Source organism: Prionailurus bengalensis, chromosome B3, assembly GCF_016509475.1.
Source record: "Prionailurus bengalensis isolate Pbe53 chromosome B3, Fcat_Pben_1.1_paternal_pri, whole genome shotgun sequence".
Taxonomy (NCBI): Eukaryota; Metazoa; Chordata; class Mammalia; order Carnivora; family Felidae; genus Prionailurus; species Prionailurus bengalensis.
In genome coordinates this window covers 11,961,973-11,970,631 of record NC_057355.1, presented here as the reverse complement: position 1 = coordinate 11,970,631, position 8,659 = coordinate 11,961,973, and the positions used below count along the sequence as shown (strand labels likewise).

General features: G+C 45.9%; 1 non-coding gene across 1 annotated transcript; it reads left to right on the top strand.

Moving 5' to 3' along the window:
• The first annotated feature begins 997 nt into the window (after window positions 1-997).
• On the top strand, window positions 998-1,070 carry TRNAK-CUU. Its single transcript has one exon. It is a non-coding gene; the product is annotated as a tRNA-Lys (tRNA).
• The last annotated feature ends 7,589 nt before the right edge of the window (window positions 1,071-8,659 follow it).

Genomic DNA, 8,659 nt, shown 5'->3' with positions numbered 1-8,659 from the left:
AGACAGTTTTAGCAGGTTAAGCAACTAGTTCACTTCTGCCCAGCTGGGAAGCAGGCAGGGTTGCCAGGGAAAATGCCGGCACAGGCATTTCAGGCATGAGCCATTGTGTGAGCCAAGGTCAAAAACATGCCTGTGGCAGAGAGCCAAGTCCTGCTGGGAACTGCCTGTTGTCTAGGGTGGCTGGAACACGGGGTGATGGCGGAGTGAGGCAGGAGATGAGGCAGAAAAGTGGGCACTTGTGTCCGCAGACTGGAGCAGGGACCTCGGTGCTGTAAGGTCCCCTTCAGCAGCCAGGAAGGAGGAGCCCAGGAACCTGGTGCGTGACCAGAGCAGTGCAGGGCGAGTGGGGCCTCTGTCTTCCTACATTTATGTCCCCAGCATTGCTGTGGCTTTCTACCCCTTAGGGTTGCTATGCCTGCTGGAAGGGAAGGCCTCTCAGCTGTCGGACTCTAAAATCCAAGGAATTGGGCTAAAGCTTCCAATTAGTCATCAGCAGTGTTTAAGTCATCAGCTGGTTTTTTAATTTCTTTAATTTTTTAAAATGTTTATTTATGTTTACGAGACTGAGCATGAGCTTGGGGGGAGGGGGAGCAGAGAGAGAAGGAGACAATCTGAAGCAGGCTCCGAGCTGTCAGCACAGAGCCTGACTGGGGCTCGAACCCACAGACTGTGAGATCATGACCTGAGCCGAAGTCAGATGCTTAACCGACTGAGCCACCCAGGCGCCCCAGTCATCAGCTGTTTTAAGGCGAAAACAAAAAACAACAAAAAAATCCCCACTCCAACCCAAACCTTATATTTTATAGCAAATCCGAGAAGAAAATGGCATTATAGCATAAGCTTTGACCCTAGGGAAGAACAAATAGAAACACATCGCCACTAAACAAACAGAACCAGGTGCTGGCACTTTGCATATCTTCCCCCTCCAACCCCAGCAACTTTTTAAAAAAAACTTATTGTTATGAAAAAAAAATCTACAGAAGTAGAAAATTGGGGTGCCTAGCTGGCTCAGTCGGTAAAGCATGAGACTCTTAATCTCAGGGTTGTGAGTTCGAGCCCCATACTGGGCATGGAGCCTACTTTAAAAAAAGAAGCAAAAAATAGTGTTATGAACCCCCCATGCTTCCCTCAACCCACAATTCTTAGCCAGTAGTCAACCTGGTTTAATCTGTACTTGTGGTCCCCACCAGGTATTTCTTTGTTGTTAAACACTTTTTATTTAGATAATTTCAGGGCTACTGAAAAACTACAAGAATAGTCTCACAAACATCTGTATCAGCGATTAACCGATTTTTCCCACCTTCATTGAGGTATAATTGACATATAACGTTATGTAAGTTTGAGTTAGGTAATGTGTTGATTTGATAATATTGCAAAAGGACTATGGCCATAGCATTAAATTAGATTCACCAATTAACATTTAGCCACATTTGCTTTATCTTTTCCCCTCCCCCCCCCCTTTTTTTTTTTAAAGAGAGAGTGTTCGAGCTGGGGGAGGGGCAGAGGAAAAGAGAGAATTCCAAGAAGGCTCCATGCTTAGCATGGACCCCACAACCCTGGGAGCGTGACCTGAACAGAAATCAAGAGTCAGACACTCAACCGGCTGAGCCAACCCAGGTGCCCCTCTTCTCACTTTCTTTTTATTTATATGAGAATTGCAGAGCATTCCTATATTAAAGTTCAGGAACCTAGGGTTTAGAGAGGTAAATAAGTAGGATGAGCAGTTTATTGGGACCGGAATGGAACCACATGCTAGTTGTAATCTTTTCTCCCCGTTTTGTTCTTTGTGGCTTTGATTCTTTTGAAACCTTCCCTTATCTGTATTTTGTCCTCTGCCTGCAGTTAGATTTTTTTTTTATTTAAGATTTTAATTTTAAGTAATCTCTACATCCAAGGTGGGGCTCGAACCCACAACCCCGAGATCCAGAGTCACGTGCCCCACCTACTGAGCCAGCCAGGCCACCCTTGTAGTCAGGTTTCTAATGCTGCCTTCAGTGTCTCTTCCTTTCCTTTACCACTTGCTGGTCTTCATCCAGATGGCCTCAATGCTTCTCCAGTCTTCACTCCATGGTGGTCTCATCCCTGCCCACCTGACTCTACATGGTTCTGTCTTTGAACTCTAGACTCAGATGTTCCTTTCCCTTCTGGATGTTTCTGCTAGATGTCCCAGAAACCCCTCATAGCGCCGTCTAACACTGAGCTCATGACTCCCCACTACCCAACCACTATTCAAGACCCTTCCCCCCCACCCCCCACCCCCCACCCCCGCCTCGGTTTCCCTTCCATCTCCTGTGCTGTCTGAACCGTCTCTGGCACTTTCCCACGCCCACCCCCTAGCCATTGAGCCAAACTGTCTCTTTATCTCCATTGCCCCTATCCTGATCCCAGGCTCCTCCTTCCTTCCTGGACCCCATAGACGGTTCTTTAGCTGGTCTCCCTACATCCACCTGGCTAGCCCTCAGTGGAATCCCTGGAGCAGAGACAAGTGACCCCGTCAGAATGCAGTTCTGACCTTGTCAAAGGCAAATCCAGTTTAGCCACCCAGCTCTGTCCCTTCCCAGGGTGCAGAACCCTTCAGTGACCTATTGCTTTTTGGATCTAGACCCACATCCCCTGAGTGAGCAAGGCTTATGAGGCCCTTCGCGGCTTGGCTCCTGCTCACCCCTCCAGGATGGGCAGCTCCCAGCCCACTGCCCAGTCCTGTGGGTTCCAGCTACAGTCCTCCCTCTCACTTGGGAGCCTTTGACAGGCTCTTCCCTCCACCTGAGTGCTCCCTTCCCTCCCCTTACCCACCAAGTCCTGTTCTTCAGACCTTAGCAGCTACCCCTTCTTGGCCTCACCTCATTCTCAGGGTTGCTCTCCTCCCCAGGGGGCTGGCTCTCCCCTTGTGCAGTATCACAACCCTTGTGATATTTTACTGGTGTGATTCTTTGTCCATTTTCTCACCTGGAACTGTAAGGTCTGTGGAAAGAGGCTATGTCTTCCTTTGCTGATCCTTGTGGTGCCAGGCACATAGAAGGTATTGAATAATTACTTCCTGAATGAGTGAATGAGTTAATACTGAGCAACAAATAGCGCTCATTTCGGCGAACCAACGTTAATAACTAATTACTTAGCACCGTTACTGCCATCTAGTGGCAACTCATGTTATTATCCCGCTGGGCCCATCGTCAATGATTGCCCTTCACGGTGGAGATCTGTCACTCTGCTCCTGGCACAGAAGGAAATCAATACACGAATAAGAATAATAGATACTTGTTGCGCGCTGGCCTTGCTTCAAGTACTGTAAGAGACACGTGAAAAGACTGCCTACTTGATGCCTGAGCAAAGCGGTCTGTCCAGGGTCAGGGGCTAGAGGGAAGACCCTTCATTCAACATCAGGAAACAGAGCCTGTGTTTTTTAACTCTGCCTCACTGCTTCTGCATTTCTGCCACTTAGCATATGAATTCTACCCATAGGACAACTGGGATTGTTGTAGTGGTTGCAGAGGGCTTGAACAAAACCCTCTTTAATGGCAGGAAACATATTTTGGAACTAGAGAGGGTACTCTGGGGCTCTTCAGATTTCAATAAAACGTCTGAATTCCCGGAGGGTTGCTTATGCTGCAGCCAGGGACCTGTGAGTGCTCTCATTTCGAAGGCCCCTGGACTATTGGATATGCAGTCTTTCTGGGGGATTCACAGATACTTTTTCTTGGCCTGTATTTCCTAGGCTTTTGGACTTTGTGGCCTAGAAAGCTCTGGTCTTTAAGTCTCTCCAAAGCCTTAGATAAGTCTCTACAAAGCCTCAGATCTTTCATGGAGTACATTTTGAAACAATCTTCCAAAAGCACACTTGAGATCTATGGTAAACATTAATTATACGTACACCAGCTGTCTCAAATGGTTTTTGAAACAAGGGAGAACATATATGAAGTGTATGAAACAGTTGTACTTTGTGTTATGTTCCTGAAAACTTCATGCAAGTACATTTTGGATGGGCAGGTAAATTTGATGTATATATTTTTAATGTTTATTTATTTTTGAGAGAGAGAGAAAGCGTGGAGGAGTGGCAGAGAGAGAGGGTGGTGGCAGGGGGGGGGGGTGGGTGGTGGGGAAGAGAGAGGATCCAGTGTGGTTCTGTGAAGACAGCAGGGAGCCTGATGTGGGGCTGGAACTCACGAGCAGAGCTGTGAGATCATGACCTGAGCTGAAGTCAGACGCTTCAGCTCTGAGCCACCCAGGTGCCCCAATAATGTTATCTATGTCAAATAAAGTAAACGGAGCCACAGTGTTAACTTTTACTGGCAAGTTGGGTGGAGAAGTAAGATGCATACTATTTAAAAGAGATCTGTGGTGAATTCTGTTGTAGAGAATGGTTTTAAATGTGAACTTTCAGGGCACCTGGGTGGCTTAGTTGGTTGTGTCCGACTTCTCAGGTCACGGTCTCATCGTTCGTGGGTTCGAGCCCCACATCGGGCTCTGTGCTGACAGCTCAGAGCCTGGAGCCTGCTTCGGATTCTGTGTCTCCCTCTCTGTCTGTCCCTCCCCCACTTGTGTGCATGCTCTCTCTCTTTCTCTCTCTCAAAAATTTTAAATAAACGTTAAAAAAAATTTTAAATGTGAACTTGGATCAGAATCACCTCTGCTTGTTAAAGCATAGGTTGTTGAGGCCCCACCCCCAGAGTGTCTGACTCAGTGGGGCTGGGAGAGAGCCAGAGAATTTGCATTTCTAACCAGCTCCCAGGGGATGCTAATGTAGTTGGTCTAGAGACCACACTTTGAAAACTACTTGAGCAGTGAATTATACCCTAATTTATTGCAGTTCTGTTTCCTTTCTGTCTTTTCCCGGCAGGTCAAGATCCACCAACCTTCACTGTTACTCTTCCCCCGATGGAGGAAAACAGTACAGAGGGATTCTCCGTCAGCTTCAGTCTCTGTCCAGCCTCCACCTGGAAGCCACAGCTCTGCTAACACACAGGTCAGGTGGTTGATGTTGCCCCAAACCTTTCAGGATAATCATTTATTCTCACAGAATAAAATCTCTCCTTTAGTACGATGCCTGAGGCCTTTATATCTGGCCCCTCCTTACCTCTTTATCCTTTTTCCTCTAATGTGGCATTCTGGTTTTTCACATTCCGAACTTTCTGCTCGCAGCATTTCTTTGGCTACTCAATTCCCTTTTGTGTTCCTCAACCTGAGGATAAAACTGCCTAACTGTCTGATCCTGGCATATGTAGGTTTAAGGGACGACTGAACAAATGCATGAATGAATAAATGAATACATAAGAGGACAGAAAATGGATTCCCCCCCCCCAAATGTTTATTTGTTTATTTTGAGAGAGAGCAAGCATGAGCAGGACAGGGGCAGAGACAAAAGGAGAGAGAGGCTTCCAAGCAGGCTCCACGCTGTAAATGCAGAGCCCGATGCGGGGCTTGATCCTACAAACTGTGAGATCATGACCTGAGCCGAAATCAAGAGTCAGACCCTCAACTGACTGAGCCACCCAGGCACCCCAAGAAAATGGGTTTTTAAAAATTGTGGTAAAATACATATAACATACAACTTACAATCTTAAGCATTTCTCAGCGTACAGTTCAGTGGCATTAAGTGTGGTTATACTGTTGTCCCATCATCACCGCCATCCGTCTCCGGAACATTTTTCACCTTGTGAAACTGAAGCTCTGTGCCCATTATCCACCAAGTCTCTACTTCCCTCTCCCCCCACTTCTGGTCACTACCATTTGGTTTTCCATCTCTACGGGTTTGACTTCTTTAGGTTTGGTGGGATCATGCAGGACTGGTCCTTTTGTGACTGGCTTCCTTCACTCAGCATAATGCCCTCAAGGATCATGCATGTTATTGCATGTGTCCGAATGTCCTTTTTTTTTTTTTTTTAATTTTTTTTTTTTTAACGTTTATTTATTTTTGAGACAGAGAGAGACAGAGCATGAACGGTGGCGGGGCAGAGAGAGAGGGAGACACAGAATCGGAAGCAGGCTCCAGGCTCTGAGCCATCAGCCCAGAGCCCGACGCGGGGCTTCAACTCACGCGAGATCGTGACCTGAGCTGAAGTCGGACGCTTAACTGACTGAGCCACCCAGGCGCCCCAGTACTTTTTTTTTTTTTTAATGTTTATTTATTTTTGAGAGAGACTGTGCATATGTGAGCGTGTGAGCGGAGGAGGGGCAGAGAGAGGGGGACTGAAGATCCGAAGCAGGCTCTGTGCTGATAGCAGACAGCCCCATGTGGGGCTCGAACCCACAAACCGTGAGATCATGACCCGAGCTGAAGTCGGACACTTAACTGACTGAGCCACCCAGGTGCCTCTGAATGTCCTTTCTTTCTTTTTTCTTTTTTTAAGGTTGGATAATATTCCATTGTAGGTATTTACTGCCTTTTGTTTATCCTTTTGTACAGAGGATAGATTTTTATACCAGGATTTAATTTTCAGCACTGTTTGAAGTAGCAAAAGGTTGGAAGCCATTTAAATGTCTGTGTGTAGGGGATCAGTGATATAAAGTAGACATAACCTCACAGTGGAATAACAAAAAATGGGGCCTCTCCTGAACTGGTACAGAATAGTCACCAAAATATAACATTACAGTGTTGAAAACAGTATAGACTGTTTTACTTTTGGTGTAATACCAAAAAAAAAAAAAAAAAAATTCCAAAACAGGGCATATGTACATGCTTTCCATAGTCGCCAGAGGCTGTGTCTGGGGGAGGGAACCAGATGATGTACTTTTTGCTGTGTGCCTTCCCCTCCCCCCCATGTGCTCTTTGATATCTTTTGCATTTTGTACCAAGCGTTATGTATTTCCTCTTTAAAAATGTTGAAAAGAATGCAAATAACCTGTCCAGAGGGAAAAGTGATTAATTTCCTGCAGATCTTACATAAGGAAGGATGCTTTGTGCTTACAAATAATTATTAAATTAAGTCAGTAAGAAAGACTTAAATTAAATTAAACTTGGTTGGTTAATTCTCTTGACTCTCAGTAGAGATTAACAACGGATCTGATTCTTTGACTACCCCAGGGATTTTTTAATAACTGAATGTTATCAGCAGTTTGGGGATCAGATCTATGCAGTACTCAGAGACTGACCTGAAAAAGCTCCATCCAAATGAATTTAAGGACAAAGCCTTGACTTGATGCACTGCTTCTCTCTTTTTTTTTTTAAATTTCTTACAGTTTATTTATTTTGAGAGAGTATGAGTGGGGGAGGGGGCAGAGAGAGAGGGAGAGAGAGGGAATTCCAAGCAGGCTCCACGCTGCCAACACAGAACCCAATGTGGGGCTCGAACTCATGAAACTGTGAGCTCATGACCTGGTCTGAAAACCAAGAGTCGTTTAGCTGACTGAGCCACCCAGACATCCCTTAAATTTTTTTTTAGTGTGTATTTATTTTTGAGATAGATAGAGACAGAGCATGAGCAGGGGAGGGGCAGAGAGAGGGAGATACAGAATCTGAAACAGGCATCAAGCTCTGAGCTGTCAGCACAGAGCCCGATGCTGGGCTTGAACTCATGAACCCTGAGATCATGACCTGAGCCCAAGTTGGAAGCTTAACCAACTGAGCCACCCAGGCACCCCTGATGCATTGCTCTTCTTAACGGCTATTCAAGTGCAGGTTTCCAAGGGAACACTCCTTCACAGCTATCTAAAGCTTCAAGGAAAACTGCTTTTAGATGAATTTGATAGCCTTGTCTGAATAAATGCTTAAGTCTGAATCCAAAGGGGTTGGTGTCTCCAGATCAGGGGCCATGGATAGGCCTTCCCATAGAACGAATATTTGTTCATAATGGAGGTGTCTTAGTTAATCGCCATCGTTTGCATTATGGGCTCCTCAGTGCCTAAGCAATGCAGGGATACCTTCAAAACAGTGAGATTATCTGGGGGCACTTGGGGGGTCTCAGTCAGTTCAGAGTCCAACTTCAGCTCAGGTCGTGATCTCACAGTTCATGAGTTCAAGCCCCACATTTGGGCTCTGTGCTAACACTGTGGAGCCTGGAGCCAGCTTTGGATTCTGTATCTCCCTCTCTCTCTACCCCTCCCCCACTCACGTTCTGTTTCTCTCTTCTCAAAAATAAGTAAACATTAAAAAAAAAAAAAAGCTGTGAGATTTATTCAATCCTTGCTCTCAGATGTAAGATCATGCTAGCACCTTAACACCGAGACAGATGGCCCTGGACATTCATTACCAATGACAATTTTTGTTTCAAATATTCCCATTGATAAAAAGGTAATCATCATGTGCCTGGCTTCTGAAGAAATATGCTTGGAAATTCTGTATAATTGGTGTGGCTGTGATGACTCTGGATATCACTAATAATGGCTTACATTTCTATAGCTCCTTCCTACTTCTCAGTGACTCTTCATTGGCCTCAAAGCAAAGAGTCCTTCCGCAGGCACCGAGGGTTTTCAGGATCTGATCCCGATCCTGTCTGTCTGATCCTGTCTCTTCATACTCCTGCACCTTCTGTAATATCTTCTCCAGCTGTTGTTTTGTTTGTGTTTGCTGGACTTTGAACTCCTGTGGGCAGTGGGTCTCCAGAGTCCTCCGGCATTGTGTCAGCATCTTTTGGGGGGCTGGTTAAGGCAGGGCGTTAGGCCCCACTCCAGAGTTTCTGATTCAGTAGGTGAGGCGTAGACCTGAGAATTTCGTTTTTAAAGAAGC